Source organism: Bombyx mandarina, chromosome 11 (assembly GCF_030267445.1).
Source record: "Bombyx mandarina strain Sakado chromosome 11, ASM3026744v2".
NCBI classification, from domain to species: Eukaryota; Metazoa; Arthropoda; class Insecta; order Lepidoptera; family Bombycidae; genus Bombyx; species Bombyx mandarina.
Window position 1 is genome coordinate 19069897 of NC_143218.1, and position 22214 is coordinate 19092110.

General features: G+C 37.2%; 1 protein-coding gene across 1 annotated transcript in view; it reads right to left on the minus strand.

Annotated features, from left to right (window-relative positions):
- LOC114243308 (serine-enriched protein) overlaps positions 1-22214 on the minus strand; it is a 36465-nt gene that overhangs the window by 12654 nt on the left and 1597 nt on the right. The window lies entirely within an intron of this gene.

Below are 22214 nucleotides of genomic sequence, written 5' to 3' on the forward strand. Positions count from 1 at the left end.
GTTACTTGGTTACGCGGCCGGTATCTATCACATTGTCGTCGTGGCCTAAAGGATAAGACGTCCGGTGCATTCGTGTTGAGCGATGCACCGGTGTTCGAATCCCAGGCGGGTATCAATTTTTCTAATGAGATACGTACTCAACAAATGTTCACGATTAACTTCCACGGTGAAGGAATAACATCGTGTAATAAAAATCAAGCCCGCAAATTTTAATTTGCGTAATTTCTGGAGGTAGGACCTCTTGTGAGTCCGCGCGGGTAGGAACCACAACCCTGTCCATTTCTACCGTGAAGCAGTAATGCGTTTCGGTTTGAAGTGTGGGGCAGCCGTTGTAACTATACTTGAGATCTTAGAACTTATATCTCAAGGTGGGTGGCGCATTTACGTTGTTAATGTCTATGCGCTACTTAACCATTAAACACCAGGTGGGCTGTGAGCTCGTCCATATCATCAGGTTAAATCCTGTCTATTAATCCTTCTAATTAATTCTCTAAATCTAAATGAATCCATATATTAATCCTAATTCTATCCTCTCTGTTAATTTACGAACTCCTGTGCAAAATGCTTTGTACTGATTTTTCCATTCAACCCGCAGCTAAGCTTCATTAATAATGGAAAAGTTTGCGAAATATTGAAACAAACACTAAATAAATTGTATTTTATCATGGGTCTTTTTATATGGCTTAGATATTCGTGCGCCAGTGGATTTATTCAATAGAGTGGTGAGGAATTTTATTTGAATTTTGAGTAGATTGAATAATATAATAAAATTTTATAATAAATTATTAATAAACTGGTGGTAGAACGTCTAGAGAGACGTCCAGGATTGAGACGTCGAATTGATACTAAAATGGTATATTTTAATTCCACGCAAGAAAAACAATGAAGTAATCCGTAAGTAAATGCGCCACCCACCTTGAGATAAAGTTATAAGGTCTCAGTATAGTTACAACGGCTGCCCCACCCTTCAAGCCCCGAATCGCATTACTGCTTCACGGCAGAAATAGCCAGGGTGGTGGTACCTACCCGCGCGGACTCACAAGAGGTCCTACCACCTAAATGCGTAATTAATTGATTCATGGACAATCAGAAGCGGCGCTCTGAAGCAATTAAGGCGGCCTGACCGCTATTGATCACTTGGCTCGGGGAAAGCCACGAACCGATCAGTATTTGACGGTGCGATTCTTTGCTTGTGGGCGTTAGTCGTATCTTTCAATCTACTTTAAAAATAGGAGGAGGCTCTAATTCGACTGTATTTTTTTTTGTGTGTGTTATTTCAGACCTTTTTTGTAAGTTGTTTGTAGGTAGAACCGATATTCATGATTCACCACATGAGAAGCACCAGTTACAAATTAAAGAAAGAATTTGAAACTGGTGCTTCTCATGTGGTAAATTTTATCAAAATTAGCGTACTGGTTAGTGGTTTTTAAGTTTTCCCCAATACTGCATATTGCAATTGTCTTCTTTTACGATATTTTCATTTAGTTTTTTTGAAGTCGGTTTTCTTTACTTTTATTTATTACTAGCGGCCCGCTCCAGCTCCGCTCGGGTCTTTCACAACAAAAATTTCAACGATATTTGACGTTCTTTTATTTTTTTAAATAAATGAATATAATTTTTACTGGTGGTAGGACCTCTTGTGAGTCCGCGCGGGTGGGTACCACCACCCTGCCTATTTCTGCCGTGAAGCAGTAATGCGTTTCGGTTTGAAGGGTGGGGCAGCCGTCGTTACTATACTTGAGACCTTAGAACTTGTATCTCAAGGTGGGTGGCGCATTTACGTTGTGGATGTCTATGGGCTCCAGTAACCACTTAACATCAGGTGGGCTGTGAGCTCGTCCACCCATCTAAGCAATAAAAAAAAAAAAAAAAAAAAAATAATAGCGATAGCATAATAGATATAGCATAACTATAATAGTTGGACATATGCTGTCGCGGCACTTTTTGTAAATAATAATGTGTTCTATAAAGTAGTACATTACTTTATTCTATCATCAATAGTTTTCGCAGGGCACGCGATGTAAAGAATATTTTAGGTAATTTTTTTACACCTTGGGTTACATTATTGGAGTTTTAGTAAGGATCCCTATTTTTTTCAAAAAAGATAATAAATAGCGTATGTCACTCGGGAATAGTGTAGCTTCCAAACAGTAAAATAATTTTTTAAATCGGTTCAGTAGTTTCGGAGCCTATTCAATACAAACAAACAAATAAAACTTTCTTCTTTATAATATTAAGTATAGATATACCTATTTCATTCTTTTGAAATTTTCACAATATTTCGCAGCATTTATGTTACAAAGTAGGCTTTTGTTACACACTGTATAATCGGATCTTGCAGAAGATAGAATCGTCCTCACAATAATTATTTCCTTTCAGTCAATTTCAGGGTAAATCCTGTGTAAGATTCTCGGCGGCGTTAATTCAGCGGTCCTTTGTAATTAATTCCGCGGGCATGAGGTAAGATCTGATCCGACGGGAGCAGCCGGATCTAGCTGGCTGACCATTTATCTTGTCGTGAAAGGCCGGCGCGCCACTAAACATAGACTAACTCCGCAGAGGGTGAATTATCTGTTTGTTTATTGTACCGTCGATTTTGTTTACGAATCGAATAAATTTTTCCGCTCTTAGATCTCGAAGTAAATACGTCACAGCACTTGGTTAATATAGAATAGACAATTATATAGTTTGGTTCGCGAATGAATTTCATAATGAAGGTACATAGTACTGTGCTATAAAAATCAACACCAAGCTACATAATGACGCCTAGAATATAGATGGAAGACCATAATCAAAGAGAAATTACTCTTTTATCAGGGGCATTACGATCTTCAGTGATAAGGTAGACGACGCGAGGAGGAGGATAAAAATCAAACATCATCTCTGAATGTGGATGCGGTATTCACCTTGTGATCATGATATAGGTTTCGTAATCGCCCACCCATCTTTTGCTGTAAAAAGATATCACTATTTTGCTTTGAATCCTTAGTAGGGTATGACTAGCCCTTGCATTAGACGCCTTTAGCTCTAACATTAGTAGGGACCCCGGTAACCGTATTCGTGGAACTCGACAAAAAGTTCGACGTGCAACCTAACCTAAGCATCAGCCCGTTGAGTTTCTCGGCGGATCCTCTCAGCGGGTCGCGATTCCGAACCGGTAGTAGATTCATTCGTGAAACAGCTGACCTTGAATTGTTAGGTCTTCTTTGGTGGAGCTTGGGCAACAAACCCAACCCTCCTGGCTGAACCTCTGCTCGGCCACCTGTCCTGGTGAAACTGGAGAGACCTCCGGGCTACCAATAATCCATCATTAAATAAAAAAAGGGTATAGAGAACTTAACAATACCGTTAGAAATATGAGTTCAGTTACTGGTATTCTAGCGCTGCTGATAGACGAAAGGTAAAAAGTAGATCAAATTTGTCGATTCCATTTCTTGTTTTTGAGCGTGATACTTTTTTAAAAATATAATTTTAAATTACATTTGGGGCGCACAGCTACTTCTTTCAAAAGAAAAGCCTTGGAATGAAAGTTATTAAAAAAAATTGAGTGCAAAAATATTAGGTTTAGTTTTGTTTTTTAATATGAAAATACTTCTATATTGAATGCGGATGTACTGTAATACTCTACGCCAGCCTTTCCCAAAGTGGGCGATAACGCCCGCGCTGCAGGCCTAAAGAGAAGCGGTAAGAGACCCAGAAAAATGGGGGCGTTGTGTAGAGGCTTGGGAGGTGATTTGTAATTTCATCTAGGTGTATTCTTAGACACTAACTGCTGTCTTGCTAAGTCTCTCACTGGTTTTTAAGTAGATGAAAAAATGGGGGTGCTAAAAAATAATTTATTCTCAAAGTGTGCAGTAGACAAAATAAGTTTGGGAGCCCCTGCTCTACGCTGTTCGCATGACGCCCACAGATGGAGACTAATGGAGCGGTCGCGTAGATTGTCACTTACGTTATTGTTGATATTCCATTAATAAAATGATGTTACTACTTACATAAGGTAGGTACTCCATAAGCATTAATGGAGCCATCCAGATATCACACTCGGTCTGCGATTGATATAACAACTAGTCTTTCAATTGGTACACATTGATGATACGTAGCAAAAATGAGTGTAAGTCAGGGTTGCTGCCACTACTATGAACGATGGAGGGTATTATTTATACATATACCTGCCTTACTGGTTTGAGGGTCAAACAATTGAGATATCGACTTAAAGCTTCAAGTGTTACGCGATAAAGTCCCTTCTCGTAGAGCCCGTCACCTGCGATGAAGGTTCCGCGGGTAAACTGACCCATAGACAGAGCCCACTGAGTTTCTCGCCGGATCTTCTCAGTGGGTCGTGTTTCCGATCCGGTGGTAGATTCTGTGAAGCACTGCTCTTGCTAGGGCCAGTGTTAGCAACACCTTCGGTTTGAGCCCTGTGAGCTCACCTACACGCTAGGGTAACGCTGATATAGCTCAAGGCTATCAGCATAGGTAAGAGAAAAAAAAAAGATAAAGTTATATTTGAATTAAAAACAGCGCTTTTTGTTAATACTCTACTTTGTAATTCTATATTACGATGAGTAATTTTGTTAAAATAACTTTGTTCTGTGCTTATTTTTACTGTTTTTTTAATATTTTCGCATCGAACAAACTTCGGATCTAATGAGTTATTCAGCATAAAATCCATTAACTGCTTAAAAAATATTTACACAGAACGTTGTAACTTCGCGGTCGTGATTGATGAAGAGGCGACCGCGACGCGACGCCGGAGCAACAAAGCGACGACGCCGCCGACGCTGACAAGCAATTTGCATTATCGCGATTAATCGCAAACGTGCCAAAAACGTTTCGATGTAGTCTATTTACAACCAGTACCTTAACGTGGGTCAATGAATTTTTGAAGTGTCGATCGAGTCTTTAAAATAGCATAAATGTTTTACTTTAATAATGTTTTAGTATCTACTAGTTGTCCCTCTGTAGTCGAAATTCGATATAATTAATTGAAATTATAAGTTTGGACATTATTGTGATTCTATTGTGAAACACTATAATCACAGATTTCGCCAAGACTACACTATAGACAAATAATAATAAAGACAATCAATTCAAAAATAATCAAAAACAAACATTCTCAATTTGTCCACAGACTTTCAACAATAACAAAAGTTTGACAATAAACATAGAGTATATGTGTTGTGTTGTGTGATAGTCCGTTTCCGGTGCTGGTCTCGTAAACATCATAGTATGGTTGCTCCGAAAATAACCACAAAATTAAATATTAAGAACCTAATTTTTCACAATCACATCGTTTCTAAGTGTTAAACTAAGTGACACAGAGTGTTGGAAGTCATCTTCGCGGTCTAAATACTGGAATTCACATCATTTTGAGAAGAAAACCGAAGTAATTTTGAGGTTGGAATTTGATCTCAAGAAATTCATTCGATTACAATGTTGGCACTATTGATCTGTCAAACAAAGTGACGTGACAACTGACATTGACGGCTACCAGTAAAGTTTAGTGCTGCCATTGTGAATATCCTAATCCCTACCAATTACTACTAAATTACGTTCTATCATACGCAGAAAAATGGATGAACAATTTCAACTTCTTTTTGAAAAAATGAAAATCGAAATGCAGAACCAAGCCGTTTCTATATCCAATACAATAATGGATAGAATAGACGAAAAACTAAAACTCGTCTTAGAGGAAAACAAAAAGTTAATATTTAAAGTTGAAAACTTGGAAAAGAAGATAGAGTTTTTAGAAAGAGACAAGAAAGGCAACAACATTATATTATATGGTTTGAAAGAAGGGGAAAAATCTACAAGAGAACTTATAGAAAATGCGAAAAATAAATTCCAAAAGGAATTAAATTTAGTCTTAGAGGATTACGATATAAATAAAATCTATCGCATTGGAAAACTAAACAAAGGCGACAAACCGAGACCTGTACTTTTGTCCTTCACTTATGGATGGAAAAAGAACGAAGTTTTGAAAAATAGAAAAAAATCTAAGGAACTATTTGTCGCGGAGGACTTCTCTAAAGAAATTCTAGAAAAGAGGAAGGCATTATTACCACAACTGATAGAAGAACGAAACAAAGGGAATATCGCCTACTTAAAATTCGATAAACTCATAGTCAAGGAAGGTACAAAAGCCAAGGAAAATAGAAAAAGGGAACTTTCAGTTTCTCCGCTAACTAATGTACAGCCAAAGAAACAACAAACTGCCTCCTTTTCGAGGAACAACCGAGCGAATGCATTTGACTTGATGAGGAATCGGTCCAACTCCCTTACAACCTACCTAACAGATAAAAAATAGCAATCAGTTATCGGCGAACGGAAACTAAAACAAACACTGAACCAAAAAAACAAATTAACAAATATAAAACACTCTCCCCCAAGCCGACTGGTCCTCGTGGGGGAAAATGACCAAGACCCTCTAAAGATGGATAAAAATACCTCAAACCACTCAGATATGAATATCATAGATACGGAAAAGAGAAGAGAAATAAAGGCAAAACATATTCACATAGCAACCATCAACTGTCGATCACTAAGAACATCAGAAAAACTTAAAGAATTTGAACTGGCAGTAAAAGAAATAAAATGGGATATTATTGGGATTAGTGAAATGAGACGGTTTGGTGAGGGCATACAAGATCGAGGAAACTACATATTGCACTATATAGGCGAGACGCCTGGACTATATGGAGTTGGATTCATGGTCAGGAAAAATCTTGCAGACAATATAGAAGAGCTCAGAGGAATCTCAGAACGTATTGCAATCCTTAATATCAAACTATCTGTAAAAGGAAAAAATGAAGAATGGTCGATTATTCAGGCATATTCTCCAACTGAATCGGACAAAAAGGAAGATGTAATAAAAATAGAAAACTTCTATAATGATCTTCAAAGTACTATGGAAAGCGCTCACAAAAATAAAATTGTCATGGGCGACTTCAATGGTCAGATAGGAACACAGAAAAATGGAGAAGAATACATCATAGGAAGATATGGATTTGGCTTCAGAAGTAAAAACGGCACAAGATTAGTAAACTTTGCAACTGAAAACAAATTAAGCATTCTGAATAGCTTTTATAAAAAAAAACCGCAGAAAAAATGGACGTGGATCTCGCCTAGTGGGCTTTATAAGAACGAAATCGACTACATTTTATCTAACAATCAAATACTTTTCCAAAACATAACTATAATAAACAATCTGAATTTCAACACAGACCATAGAATGGTTCGGGTAACACTGACAGGAAGACGTCCCAAGAAACTAAGAAAATTTCACAATAAGTGTACCACTATTGAATATACAGGCAATACAGATTTACTTCTTGAAAACCTCCAAACATCACTAAAGAAAGACAGACATGGGAAAAAAGAACTTACATCAACTGAAGAAAAATACAACGGACTAATCAACCAACTAAAAACTGTAACAAGAAAAACCAACACAAACAATAAGAAAGAAATATCACTCATAACTAAACATTTGCTGCAAGAACGTAAAGAACTTATACAACAGAAGAAAAGTAAAGAAATCCGCCAAAAAATTACAGAAATAAGCAAAAAGATAAGTGAACAACTTAGAAAAGAAAGGAAAACAAAAAGACTATCTACAATAGAAAAATTTATAGAAAGAACAGGAGGAATAAAAAAGGCAAGGAAGGAACTAAACCACAAGAAAGAGTGGATACCAAGGATGAAGAAGAAGGATGGTATAACGACAGGTAACAGATTCGATATACTAAAGATTGCTACGGATTATTACCGCCATTTGTACACAAGCCAAAGATTTGAACAAACTCAAAAAGAATACAACATACCAACAGATGCAGAGCAGACACCGAAAATACTAACTATTGAAACAATGCAAGCAATTAAAACACAAAAACTTGATAAAGCACCTGGAGCAGATCTCATCACAAACGAGCTTCTAAAAACTACATTACCAGTGATTGCTCCAAAGCTTACGGATATATTTAATGAAATACTTAACACGGAAAACATCCCCGATGATTGGACTAAATCAACAATTATATTGCTCCATAAAAAAGGCGACAAAGGAGACATAGGAAATTATAGGCCCATTAGCCTGATGTCGAATATTTACAAGGTTTTTTCAAAAATTATACTTTCTAGAATTACAAATACCCTTGAAGAAAATCAGCCCAAAGAACATTCTGGATTCCGTAGACATTTTTCAACTATAGATCACATTCACGCTTTGAGACAGATACTACAAAAATTTAAAGAATATAACAAAACTTACTACCTGGGGTTCATTGACTTTAACAAAGCATTCGACACATTAGAACACAGTTTTATTTGGAACGCACTTGAAGCACAAGGCGTCGAAACAAAATACATTAGAATACTTAAAAATATTTACACAAAAAGCACTGCTCGAGTGAAGCTAGAATCGACAGGAGACGAATTCCCTATTAAAAGAGGTGTACGCCAAGGAGACCCTATATCACCAAAATTATTTTCAGCCGTCCTTGAAATGATATTTAGGAACCTAAAATGGACAAAGGGACTAAATATAAATGGTGAAAATCTAAGTCATCTTCGCTTTGCAGACGACATTATTTTGTTTTCGGATTGCCCAAAAACTCTGGAAAGCATGTTGCAACAGCTATCGAATGAAAGTATTAAAGCAGGCCTGTTAATGAACTTAACAAAAACTAAAATAATGTCAAATTCTACAAATATAGAAATAAAAATAAATGACGAGGTAATAGAATATGTACAAGAATATATATATCTTGGACAACTTATATCTCAAGAAGACTGCATGCAAAAGGAAATAGAAAGAAGAATTGCTAATACCTGGAAACGGTTTTGGTCGCTAAGCGAAGTAATGAAAAATAAAGACATGCCTATAAAACAAAAGAGAAAAGTATTTAATATGTGTATTCTTCCATGCTTGCTGTACGGGTGTCAAACTTGGGCGTTGACAGAAGAACTATCAAACAAATTAAAAATTTGTCAAAACGGAATAGAGAGAAGTACAATAGGCGTAAAAAGAAAAGACCGAATAAAACTAAAAGACATAAAGAGCAAGACAAACTTTAAGAACGCATACACAACTTACAAACAGCTAAAATGGCGATGGTCTGGACATATGATCAGAGAGCAAAAGGAGAAATGGACCAGTTTAATAACCGAATGGTATCCACGAGATGGTAAAAGGAATAGAGGTAGACAGACTAAAAGATGGGAGGACGACATTATAAAAATAGCTGGTACTACATGGACGCGTACAGCAAAGGACAGGACACAGTGGAAATCTTTAGAGGAGGCCTTTGTCGAAGGACAAGCTGCGATACCACAACCACCGTTTGCCGATATTTAATTTAATTCCATAAGGAACTTAGTATTTAAGTTTTGGCATGTTTAAGTAATTTGATATAGTTTGTAAAAATAAGAACAGCAATAAAGGCTTATTAATTATTAATTATTAATAATATGTGTTGTGTAAAATACATGGTAGTGTGTGTAATGTTTTCTTTATTGATTTAACGATTTTTATGCATAATTAAATAAAATAAAAAATATTCTGCACTCCTTCTCTATATTCTCTGTAAGTGTGAGAAATTTTAAACTCCTCCGTCCGCGCAATTTTTGTAAAAAGGGGGTGCTTCACATATTCCTCTTGTTTACTGGTGGTAGAACCTCTTGTGAGTCCGCGCGGGTAGGTACCACCGCCTTGCCTATTTCTGCCGTGAAGCAGTAATGCGTTTCGGTTTGAAGGGTAGGGCAGCCGTTGTAACTATACTGAGATCTTAGAACTTATATCTCAAAGTGGGTGGTGCATTTGCGTTGTAAATGTTTATGGGCTCCAGTAACCACTTAACACCAGGTGGGCTGTGAACTCGTCCACCCATCTAAGCAATAAAAAATATTTTTTTTTTTTTTTTAATATACCTATATAGATACCTAACACGCAATGCTTAAAACGCGCGGCGTCCATTGCCAGGTATGACGCAAGGCAAGCGATGATTTTTTTTATTTTTCGAAGACTATTAAGGTTTATTACTATCGAAAGAGTGGTTCCACTGCTGCCTACCTCACTCTGTACAGCAGTCTCTGCTGATGTATACACTGTGTTCAAGATTGTGCGAAGCGTCCACGCTGACAGTGATATGAGAGTCATTAATCACCATCCTATTTTTTTATTTACTTGACACGAAAAATATTTTGGTAGAATTGTTATAGATCCCGAGTTTGGGTTGTCGTAAAAAAGCTCTTATCCCTGATTGGTGTTTTAGATGCTGCCTAAACAAAAAATAAACAGCATTTCGTATTTTAGATTGATTAGATCTCGCTACGTGATGTAGCGTAAATAATAATAATAATTATCACTTATTTCAGACCATATTTTAAAAAAAATAATACATTTTGGAAATACATAATAATATATCGTCTTTTAGCATTAAAAATGTATAATTTCCAAAAATATTCGAAATTGAGTTAATATGCGTAATAATTTGGTATCACCAGTATTTTTCTCATAAATACTGTCAAAAGAGCGTAGTTTAGTTTTTTTTGTTTACCTATGTTTTTACTACTATTAACAAAATTAACACATAATTTTATCTTACTTTAAAAGACAGATAAAGTAACTGGTAAAAAATAAACATAAATGTTGCAAAGATGATTAATATTAAAAATATCAAATGTTAAACCTTTAGAAAACTCTCCTGTAAAATTAGTAAGTTTTGAGATTATACAACTATACTTGCGACCTTCGAACTCATATCTCAAGGTGGTGACGGCATTTACGTCGTAGATGTCTATGGGCTCCAGTGATCACTTCACACCAGGCGTGCCGTGAGTTCGTTCACCCGTGTATGCAATAAATCAGACTGGCTTTGAAATTACGTCATTATCTTTTTAATCTAGTTAGCTGATTCAGTTCTTTTTTTTTTTTAAGAGATTTTATAACCTGGTAACTAAGACCTATAGGTCAAGTCTTATTTTAATTTTAATGATACGTAACTTTTTTCTATGAAAATGATATTATGAAATGAAATGAAAATGAAATAAAATGAGATAAGATGATATGGGATGAAGTATAATCTCAGTAAAATGGTAGTCATTTACTGAGACTTTTTCAGTGGACTTTTTGGAGGATCCCGAGAAGTTACGTTCAGCGGCTTTGTTTTCCCACATTTGTGCACTTTCACAGATACTAAACAGTTAATAAACCACCGTTATTACACATTTAAACCTGAAGAAACACTAATTAGACAAAATAAAACAAATCACACAACTCACTCCTCGTGTTCCCGCCAAAAAGTCCGCTGATTCAGTTCGGTTCGATTCGGTGTTGCTGCGTCTGAAGCTGCAATCAACTGAGGTGTTGCCAGCATTCTAATTTCGTCGCTCGTTTGTATGTCTTGTAGTTGGAAAAGGCAATCAGCGTTTGAAAATTTCGACGCTACTGCTGTACAAACACTAGCTTAATCATTTATTCAAGAGTTACACTAATTTGAGTAGGCATCCTTGTCCTTGTGAAGTATTCAATAATCGATGCTATTTGTATTTATTTCGAGGGGTGACAGGATATTCGGGTTAAGCAACATTCCACTTAATAAGCGACATTTATCTTTGTTATTAAAGGTGCGTTTTATTTGGTATTCGCAACAATAATTCGATGTTTTTAATCGAACTATATTTACCGCATTCAAATAGCAGAAGAAGTTTTTTTGTCACGTTTTTTTTTATTTCTTGAATATTTTAAAAAAAATTGCAAATATGTCTCTTAAACTAAATAGCTTGTCATCCCTCGAATTATAATTATGTTTCGTTATATGTCGTGTTGTTCTGTTCTTTAGGATTCAGATGTTAATTTTGTCGCAATTTTATAGTAGGTACGTAGGAAAGCGTCACAATAAATAATTAGATCCTTTTCCGTAGTCACCGCGAAGGCTACGTTTTATAAATTGAGGGTAGATAATAGAAAATAAAAATTGTCAAACACAAGACACGGTCGCAGCGTGTGATCGTTCTCGTGTTTCTGAAGATAATGAGCTGACGTCGAACGAGTGAGGGTGTTAGTGTCAGTTGCAATAACACTAAGTGTTGCCTGATATTTGAACGAAACCCGATAATGTCTTGTTTGCAGAACAAAATATATTTAGGGAATATGTTTTATTTTACCAATTGCGTACTTATTCTCGTAGATCTCGAAGTCGTCGTGGCCTAATGGATAAGACGTCCGGTGCATTCGTATTGAAGCGATGCACTGGTGTTCGAATCTCAGGCGGGTACCAATTTTTCTAATGAAATACGTACTCAACAAATGTTCACGATTGACTTCCACGGTAAAGGAATAGCATCGTATAATAAAAATCAAACCCGCAAAATTATAATTTGCGTAATTACTAGTGGTAGGACCTCTTATGAGTCCCCACGGACAGGTACCACCACCCCGCCTATTTCTGTCGTGAAGCAGTAATGCGTTTCGGTTTGAAGGGTGGGGCACCCGTTGTAACTGTACTTGAGACCTTAGAACTTATATCTCAAGGTGGGTGGCGCATTTACGTTGTAGACGTCTATGGGCTCCAGTAACCACTTAACACCAGGTGGGCTGTGAGCTCGTCCACAAATATAAGCAATAAAAAAAAGTTACGTTTAATGATAATTTTTAATAGTGATTATCCGAAAGCTTAGAGGAATCAAAACAAAAACAAACTACGCCCCTAGCGGTAAACGTAGACAAGCGTTCCAACTCCGTACACATTAAGTTAACTTTTACGCTATCGAGAACGTTAAAAAACCGCATTAAGCACACAGGATAGTGAATGTACCTAATTACGTTAAATGAATTTACTGGTGGTAAGGCCGCTTGTGAGTCCGCGCGGGGTACCACAGCCCTGCTTATTTTCGCGGTGAAGCAGTAATGCCGTTGTAACTGTACTAAGATCTTAGAACTCATATCTCAAGATGGGTGGTGCATTTACGTTATAGATGTGTATCGGCTCCAGTAACCACTTAACACCTTAATACCTTAACAATTAACACAAAAATATGAATTTAAGTCTTGGGGTGACAGCGATTATGGTCGAATTTTGAACATTAGATGAAGATTACGTAGAATGTTGAAATACAGCTTCCTTCATATTCTCATATCTGTACAGTGTACCCTGTCTACCCTCGAAGGAACGGGCAGGCGTGAAGCGCACTGAATAAATCAACGGTACTCGCTCGGACGCTTCGCAGTCGTCTCGCGGGAAATAAAACAGTTTTATGGCACTTCCTTCACATCTATATATCCATCACGCGGTAATATTGCCTCCAGAAATGTATGACTTAAAATGGTGACCTTTTTTTTTATTACTGAGATAGGTGGCCGAGCTCACAGCGCACCTGGTGTTAAGTGGTAACTGAAGCCCATAGACATCTACAACGTAAATGCGCCACCCACCTTGAGATATAAGTTCTAAGGTCTTCGAGTATAGTTACAACGGCTGCCCCACCCTTCAAATCGAAACGCATTACTGCTTCACGGCAGAAACAGGCAGGGTGGTGGTACCCGTGCGGACTCACAAGAGGTCCTACCACCAGTAATTTATGTTCGATTTCCCAAACCTAATAGGTGGCTTGCCAATTCATAAGTATAATTTATGAAAGAATATCTGCGTTTTGCAGTAACCCGCTCCATTGTTCCTTTTGACTATTGTTCGTGCACTCCGTGTCGTGCGAGCTTTCGACTAGGGTGACCACGATACATATTGAAATTTTAATTTTTTTCGTTATTTAACGTTCTGAAACTTCTAGAAAGAAAAAGAAGAGAGAGCATGGCGTAGTTTTGTCTCATTCGCCCCTATTCGAAGTTGACTGGTAATCAAAAATACAAAGCGCAGTGCAACTAACTATGCATAACATCACACCATGCTCAAAATTAATAAAAAAAAAGTCTTTATTGAGTTTTATCGGAATGAATGTGAGATCGAGTACTATAAAGCTTTAGCTTAGCCGTTGTTATATAACTAGTCAGGTCATAAGTATTGTCACACAGTAAAAACTTTTCTTTTAGAATGCTGGCCACTTGCGAACTCTTTGTCGAGTTCGACGAATACGGTTACCGGAGAACTGTAGGTACATTAAACATTGTACATTAAACAATGTACATTGAATGTACGAAGTCTGTCCTAGGAAAACGGGTACATGCCCCGGAATTCAACACATAACAGTCGCCCGATACTAAATATATACCAACCATCTTAAAAATGAAAAAAAATCAAGACAAAACATGGCCGCCCTCGCACAAGCGGTTTCGCGTGCACGTCAAACTTGTAATTACAATCCGTTGTTTTCATCGCGCACCGATAGATGGCGTAGCTTTCAGACCGCATTGTTTTTTAATGCGATTCGCGCATATAAATTGTGTTTCTGTTAACATTTCTAATTTAAGCTAGATGCACACGGACATAAATCTATGCGGTTCGAAGTTATTATTATGCGGCAACTTCTTACTGTACTGGCAAATTTTACTGGTGTTAGGATGTTTTGTGACACGCATGGGTAGGTACTACCTTGCCTATTTTTGCCGGAAAACAGTAATGCGGTTCGGTTTGAAGGGTGGGGCAGCCGTTGTAATTATACTGAGACCTTAGAACTTTATCTCAAGATAGGTGGCCGTATTTGCGTTGTAGATGTCTATGGGCTCCGGTAACCACTTAACACCAGGTGGACCGTGAGCTCGACCACACACCTAAGCAATAAATAAAAATACATACTTAGACTAATATATGTATATAAAAATGAATTGCTTTTCGTTAGTCTCGCTAAAACTCGAGAACGGCTGAACCGATTTGGCTAATTTTGGTCTTGAATTATTTGTGGAAGTCCAGAGAAGGTTTAAAAGGTAGATAAGAAGTTAAATATGAAAATGCTCGGAATTAAATAAAAATAACAATTTTGTTTTTCCTTTGATGTGTCCCCCGTCGGACGGATTCCGTTTGTTTGTTTTGAGTTTATTTTATACAAAAGTTTAGATCTTTTATTTATCGATTGAGGCACTACGAAGTCTGCCGGGTCAGCTAGTGGTCTAAATAAAAATGAATAAGACATTAGTCAAACGTCAATGAATAACATTCACGAAAACCGTAGAGTCGGATATAATAAAATGACAATATCTAATTAACGAGATATTAAACCTTAAAGGTATTTTTATATATCTTAAATAAAACCATATGAATTTTACCTGTAGATAGTCTTAATAGTCATAGCAATAAGACCCTTAATCGCTATACATATGTACACAAAGTAAACGTGTTTTGGTATTTCGTTGTTCTACATAAACAAATAAAACTAATTTCGCAGTGTCAAAAGAAACATTCACATGAAAACGCTTTGTCGTTTAAGAGTGTACTTAAAACACTTTTTATTGTATACATTAAAATATATTCATTTATTGTTCGCTCCCAAATTGGTTAAGATTCAAGACGTTTCTTTATTTTGTAACAGTAGGTACTACACAATGTGAGGGGGTATTTTGTTTGTAAATGAAACAGTGGGCTTAGTGCGAGCTTGTTAACGTTCTCGATAGCGTAAGAGTTAACTCGAATTTGTATGCAGTTGGAACAGCGGCAAACGTACGCAAACGATCCCATTCCATACAAATATGAGCAGCTAACTTTTACGCTATCGAGAACGTTAAAAAACTCACTAAGCACAGAGAGCGCGCACGAGTCGAGTTCGTTTCCAAAACTGCGCTACCGACGTTTAAGGTTTCATTAAAACTTTGACACGTTGTAAGGCATATAATTTATAGAAACTTTGTTGTGAAAAAATTACATTGAAAAAAATTATGACTTATCGAAAAACAAATATGGCAGTTGACGAGAATGAGTGAGTACGTAGTTAGAATATCTCGCTAGCTCTCTCGCACACTAGGTGCTTTACAAAATCTCTAGCAAACAATTTTAAAAAGTTTCTCTCGTTAAATATAATCGTTTTTAAGCTGGCTGATTTTCTTCATTATTACACAGCCCAGAGAGTACACTGCAGAACATATTAATATTCTTAAAGTATTATGTTTTGGATAGCAGGAATATTTCGTGAACAATACAATTTATATTTCAGACAAATATCAAGAAATAAAAAATTGTCAAGATTTTTTTAAATTTCACATCTAACAATTTTTTTTTTATTACAGAGATAAGCTTACAGCCCAGTTGATGTTAAGTTTAAAGTAGCACACGGACGTCACACATGAGGCGGCTTTTCAAAAAGGTTGTTTGGCTATCACTATTGAAAGAGGCCCTAAGGTTGAACTGAAAGACTGTCTACATCAAATGCATATGAATATGTAGTTTCATTTTCGCTTTATTAGCAGCACGGAAAAGGTATATAGATTCGACCTAAATTTCCGAACATTTAAAGTAAACAGTCTAACGCTGATGGAATAAATCGCGAGTTGCTGCCATCATCACTGAGCCATCAATCAACCCCCACACCGCACCGCCGTAATTAAGTCCCAAATTATCCCCTATACACCCTTTAGTAAACAGTTTATTTTTCTAGCAGTAACTACACAAAACAAATACAGTTTATTAAACGATTTTAATCTGTCATCTTAGAAGTCATTTGTGGTGCTATTCATTTCTTATAACAATTGGTTTGCGGGATTTGAATACCGGCCTATATAGTCACATCGCTTTTTCACGCTTATCTTGTCTTTTCGTCCACGATGATATAATATGTTCTGACATGTCCATCTGGTAAGGTAGTTGGGAAAAAGACCTCGAGGGTGCAGCCCAATACGTTGGTCCGACCAGATCCGCACCGCTCTTGATTCCACATTTCACAACGCCCTCCACACCGCCAGAGACAAGAATAGATGGAGGAATATCGTGCGTGCGAAGGTGATACAAATGTGTAATAAGAGAAAACCTTTAATGAATATAAGGTTTTAATAAGCCTAAATTAACAGTAAAATTTGTTTTGGTTACATTAGATACATTGACATTAAAACAGATTTTACATCAAAAAGAGTGGTCACGACCCTCAGCAATGAGAAATACGACGCAGAGAGGAGGATATAATATGTTCTGACAGGTCCATCTTTACACAAAGTTACTCAGGGGTAGGCAGCAGCTTGGCTATGCCCCTAGCATTACTGACGTGTTTGAGCGACGGCATCACCTCCCCATCAGGTGGGTCTACGAATTTTTTAAAGTATTCTTAGTTTTGTTAATGTCAGGATGATTATCCAAATCTTGATAGCATTTCAAGTTAATAGACTGTACGACTGAGAAACTGTGTTATTTAGTATAAAGGAACGACTTCCTCGGGAAACTTACGAAATGTTGCTTCTCTGTCTAACTTCGTCAGATGTATGTGGTGCAATAAGGACAGCGGTAACGTTCAACACAGGTGTAATGAAGTGTCAGGGAAATGAAAACTGCTATTTGGTGATGAACTGCTTGGAAGGCTACGAAATTCAAGATGGAGGGTTTTTTTATTCTTTAAGTAAACAGAAAATATGGTGATCCACATTATGAAGATAATAAGTAAGCAGTTTCTAAAAAGACTTTATTTATCCAAAGGCTTTTTTCTAGAAAGCAGCAGCAGTTCAAGCAGAGTGGAATGAGATGCATATTCCAATAGAAGAAGAGTGAACAATAAAATAAATGATTGTAGTTGTCGTTGTTAATGTAATAATTGATAGTGACGTACCCATTTAGGGCCACAAAAAATAACAGTGTTGTTTTTTATGACGTCATATAAAGATAATTATTGGATCGGCAACATATTGTTAGGCCCTAGAACAGTAAGCATAGTATAATTTATTCATCATCATCATCATCAGCCTGTATCTCTCCACTGCTGGATGTAGGACTCTCCCATAGTCCGCCACAATGAACGATCCTCCGCCTTCCGCATCCAATCTCTCCCAGCATATCGCCGCAAGTCATCGGTCCAACGGGCAGGGGGACGCCCAACGCTGGGCTTACCGGTACGCGGTCTCCAGTCCAGAACACGTCTGCTCCATCGGCCATCGGTTCTGCGACACGTATGTCCGGCCCATTGCCACTTCAGCTTGCTAATCTTTAGGGCTATGTCGGTTACTTTGGTTCTTTGACGGATTTCATCATTTCTGACTCGATCCATCAAAGAAACTCCGAGCATACATACCCCTTTCCATTTACCTAATTTATTATTTCTTATAATTTTTTCTTTCGTTTTTTTTCCTATCTATTCTAGAGGGGAATCTCGAGGGGTACTAGCTTCACAAAACGAGGTTTGATAAGTAGGGCAACCCCTCATTTGTGACATACACAACTGAAAAATGCTAAACATACAGAGCACCGATCGTTACGACAATTCGTTTTGTAATATAAATTTTACAAAACTCGCCAGAACGCCATTTTGTTACGATCTACGTCATTTGGCGCCAAAATGTACTAGCTAACTGTAATAGCGCATACACTGAATTGTGATTCGTTTTTAAATGTTTATAAAAAAAGTAATTAGTTTTTACATATTTAGTGATTTAAAATATTAATAATAAAAATTGTGGGTGATATACGTCTAATTTGAAATCTATTTAGGTACTTTTTACATTAATACTTCTTTTGGCATGCGGTCGCTATTTGTTTTTTTTTTATTCCACCCTGGCATCTGCGTGGAGCCGCGGCAGGTTCGCGTGATTAATTCACAAAAGTTGCGAACTCCACGCTGTAAGTTTACGGCAATCAATCATATTTGCACGATACGCTCCGTCGTACCCCGTGTATAACTTCAACTTGTTTAATATTATGTACAGTTATTGCTGTTTTAAGACGATAGCAGTAATTTAGTTAAGATAAATAACGGTTCTTTGCAGAAATTGGTTTTTTTTAAACAGACCAGATACGCGGAAGGGAAAATTTCAACTTTGTAAATTTAGCATTTTATTTATTGAACAAGATAAGCTATCGAGCACATGGTCAACCTGGTCTTTAGTGATTAATTATTTGACCATGGAAATGACAACCGATGATCCTCCGTGAGATATAGTTATAAGCAAATGTACCTACATACCTACATAAACCAACCTTAAATAAATTATTCTATGAAAGCTTTTTTTGCTCATGACGCATCGTATAATAATAACGAAATTTATTATTATGGACTATCGAACTAATGTCAAGTTATTCCTACCAAAATGTTTCCGATTCTTTGTAAGGGTTTGTGTATAAGACATATTTAACCGCTGTCCGTTTTCGACGCGAAGCATAACCCACTGAGTTTCTTGCCGGATCTTCTCAGTGGGTCGCATTTCCGATCCGATGGTAGATTCTATGAAGCCCTGCTCTTGCTAGGGTCAGTGTTAGCATCACTCCGGTTTGAGCCCCATGAGCTCACCTACTAGTTAAGGTTACGCTGAAATAGCCTCTCAAGGTTTTTCCGTGAGGTTATGTGCTCCGTTCTGAAAGATGGAGGGCACAGTAACCGCTCTGTTAAAATGTTTTTGCCACGGGCGGTGGCTTTCGCGTGTGCTTTCTCATTTAAGCTGCAATATCGTGTTTACGATTTTTTTTTAATTAACGAATAAATTATTAGTCTATACTAATATTATAAAGAGGAAAGATTTGTTTGTTTGTTTGTTTGTTTCGAATAGGCTCCGAAACTACTGGACCGATTTGAAAAATTCTTTTTCCATTAGAAGCCGACATTGTCCCTGATGAACATAGGCTACTTTTTTTATTTTTTTTTATATGTTTTTTTTTTTGGTTTCATGTGTGTTTTAATGTTTCCGAAGGGAAGCGAGGGCGGGTCGCTAGTACTCGATATACGAATTAAAGGCAGATTTAGATATGGAATTCAGACTTAGATACTAACCACGGACTACATCTGGCGAATTACCTACTTCATAGGCGCAGCCCGGGATTTCCGGATACATATATAAAATATTTTATTAGTAAGCATGTAGTAACCGTTTTAGCACGGTTTTATTAACTTGACTTAGGTCTATCTGGCAATGTAATAGAACGTATTTTCCATATCTTCAAGACTGACTAACTTAAAATATTTCAAAGGTGACTCTAATGGCCCCAATGGTTTTGTAAGATAAGGCTCACCGGTGAGCACCGTGGCCTGAATGAAAATAGTCGATAGTAATTATAATAGTCATACGACGTTTAATGTGTTAATTACTTTGGCCTAAGGATTTAATTAGAATTAAGGGATAAAAAATGTTAATTTCTCTTTTATGTTTAATTTTAATTTAAAACTACTCATTTATTTAAGATCTCGTGCATAAAGAGAGATTACAATTAGGGTTTCAATGCGTAACAAAACGCGTCGTTAAATTCGCGCATCTGAACCGGCCTTTACCTAAAATACGTTCGGAAACTGAAACTTCGCGCATAAGTTATCGAACTCTCTTGTTGTCAGAAGTTCGGTGCTCCGTTTTCCGAACGGACCACATGTCCAGCAGTCCCATTTAGATGCAAATTTATAAGGACAGATTTTTTCTTTCGCACCCGTGTCTAGTTGAAATAACTTGTATACATAATTCATTCGGAATGGCTCCTGGAAATACAAAGGAACTTATATTTTATTAGTTTTCCCCTGTTTAGATGTGTTGTCACTATTTTTATTTGGTTTCAACTATATCGATGGTTTCAACAGTAAGTTACTGCAAGGCATTGTTATTTATTGTCGCTTTTATTATTATACGTTCTGTTAAAGGTAAGGCCTGGGGTAAGCCGCGGTTTGGTGGTAACCTAGCCAAGCCCCCAGCATTGCTGACGTCATCCATTTAGGCATGACCATCAACCCTGCCTGGTTAGGCAGGGAGCTCAAGCCCGGGAAGAGGGGATTGCATCGAGGCCTGATCCGTAAGAACACGAAGGCCCGACGACGCACATTACATTCGGCTGCTCGAGGCGGAGCTCTCTGTTGTTATCGCTGTACACTTGAAATGTAATAAACATAATTCATTGGAAAATGAGTCTTATTTACTGTCTCTATGGAAGGCAATGACATCAACTAATAAAATGACGTCATCGTCTGTAATGACAATGTGGCGCCTTTCGCTGATGCTATCAGAACTTCTAAAGGGGCGTTGAGATTAAAATTTAACTCGCGACAGATTCGTTACGGCTATAGAGAAAAAAAACAATTTAGGAAGAGTGAGAGTGATAAAATAGATAGCGTCTCGCGAACCACTCGATCGTGGACAGAGGGAAGAGACAAAGCTTTTTTTTTTATCCTGCCCAGCTGAGAGCCTTGAGAGGCTATTTCAGCGGAACCTGAACAGTAGGTGAGCTCACGGGGCTCAAACCTGACGACGGTGCTAACACGAACCCTAGCAAGAGCCGTGCTTCGCAGAATCTACCACCGGATCGGAAACGCGACCCACTGAGAAGATCCAGCGAAAAACTCAGTGGGCTGAGGGTTAATTTACTCGTCGAGCCCTTCGTCGTAAGCGACGGGTTCGACGAGAACGATGACCGGTGCTTGAGGTACCTTAAAGCACCGTTAGTGGATCGGGAGGATCCGAAATGACGTGTTGGGGCGACGTCGACTGCTTTCCATTCTGTGAGACAAAACGAGCTAAGTCGTTTCTCTTATAACGCATTCTGTTTACGGGGCTTGTTATTAGTTTGTCATTGCTCCTGTAGATGGCAGTAGCATATTAATTAATTTATATTTTATTTTTAAAATATGTTTTTCTATATTATTATATTTAATTTAAAATATATATATATAAATGGTGAAGAGGTCGTTTCACTTATACACAGCATTCTCTACTACAAGAGAAATTTGATTTAAGGATGAAAAATGAAGAAAATCACAATGGTACGCACCGCAAAATTAAATACTATTCTTTGACGTGCACGTCTAAGTTGCACGCGCATCGTTTTTTGTAAAGTAAATTCCTATATCACTTTCAAACGATATCTAGCATCTCTTCAAACGGTAGCCTTGTTAAATAATACTAGTTTACACCAAACGATGTCTCTTTCGTTCATGTTTTAGATGAATTAATGCAAAAAACAAATCGTTGTACATACTGCTTAAAGGTTATAAAAATTTGTTCAATATAACAATAGGCATAATAATAAGTAAGTTGTTTAAGATTAATAAGTAACTCACAAAACTTTCACGTTTTGATTTCTGAAAGTTTTGAATAAATAACCATAAAGAGTATTGAAATGGCTAAAAGCGCTTTTCCGCGTAACAAATTAATTTAAAGGAATAAATTTCGG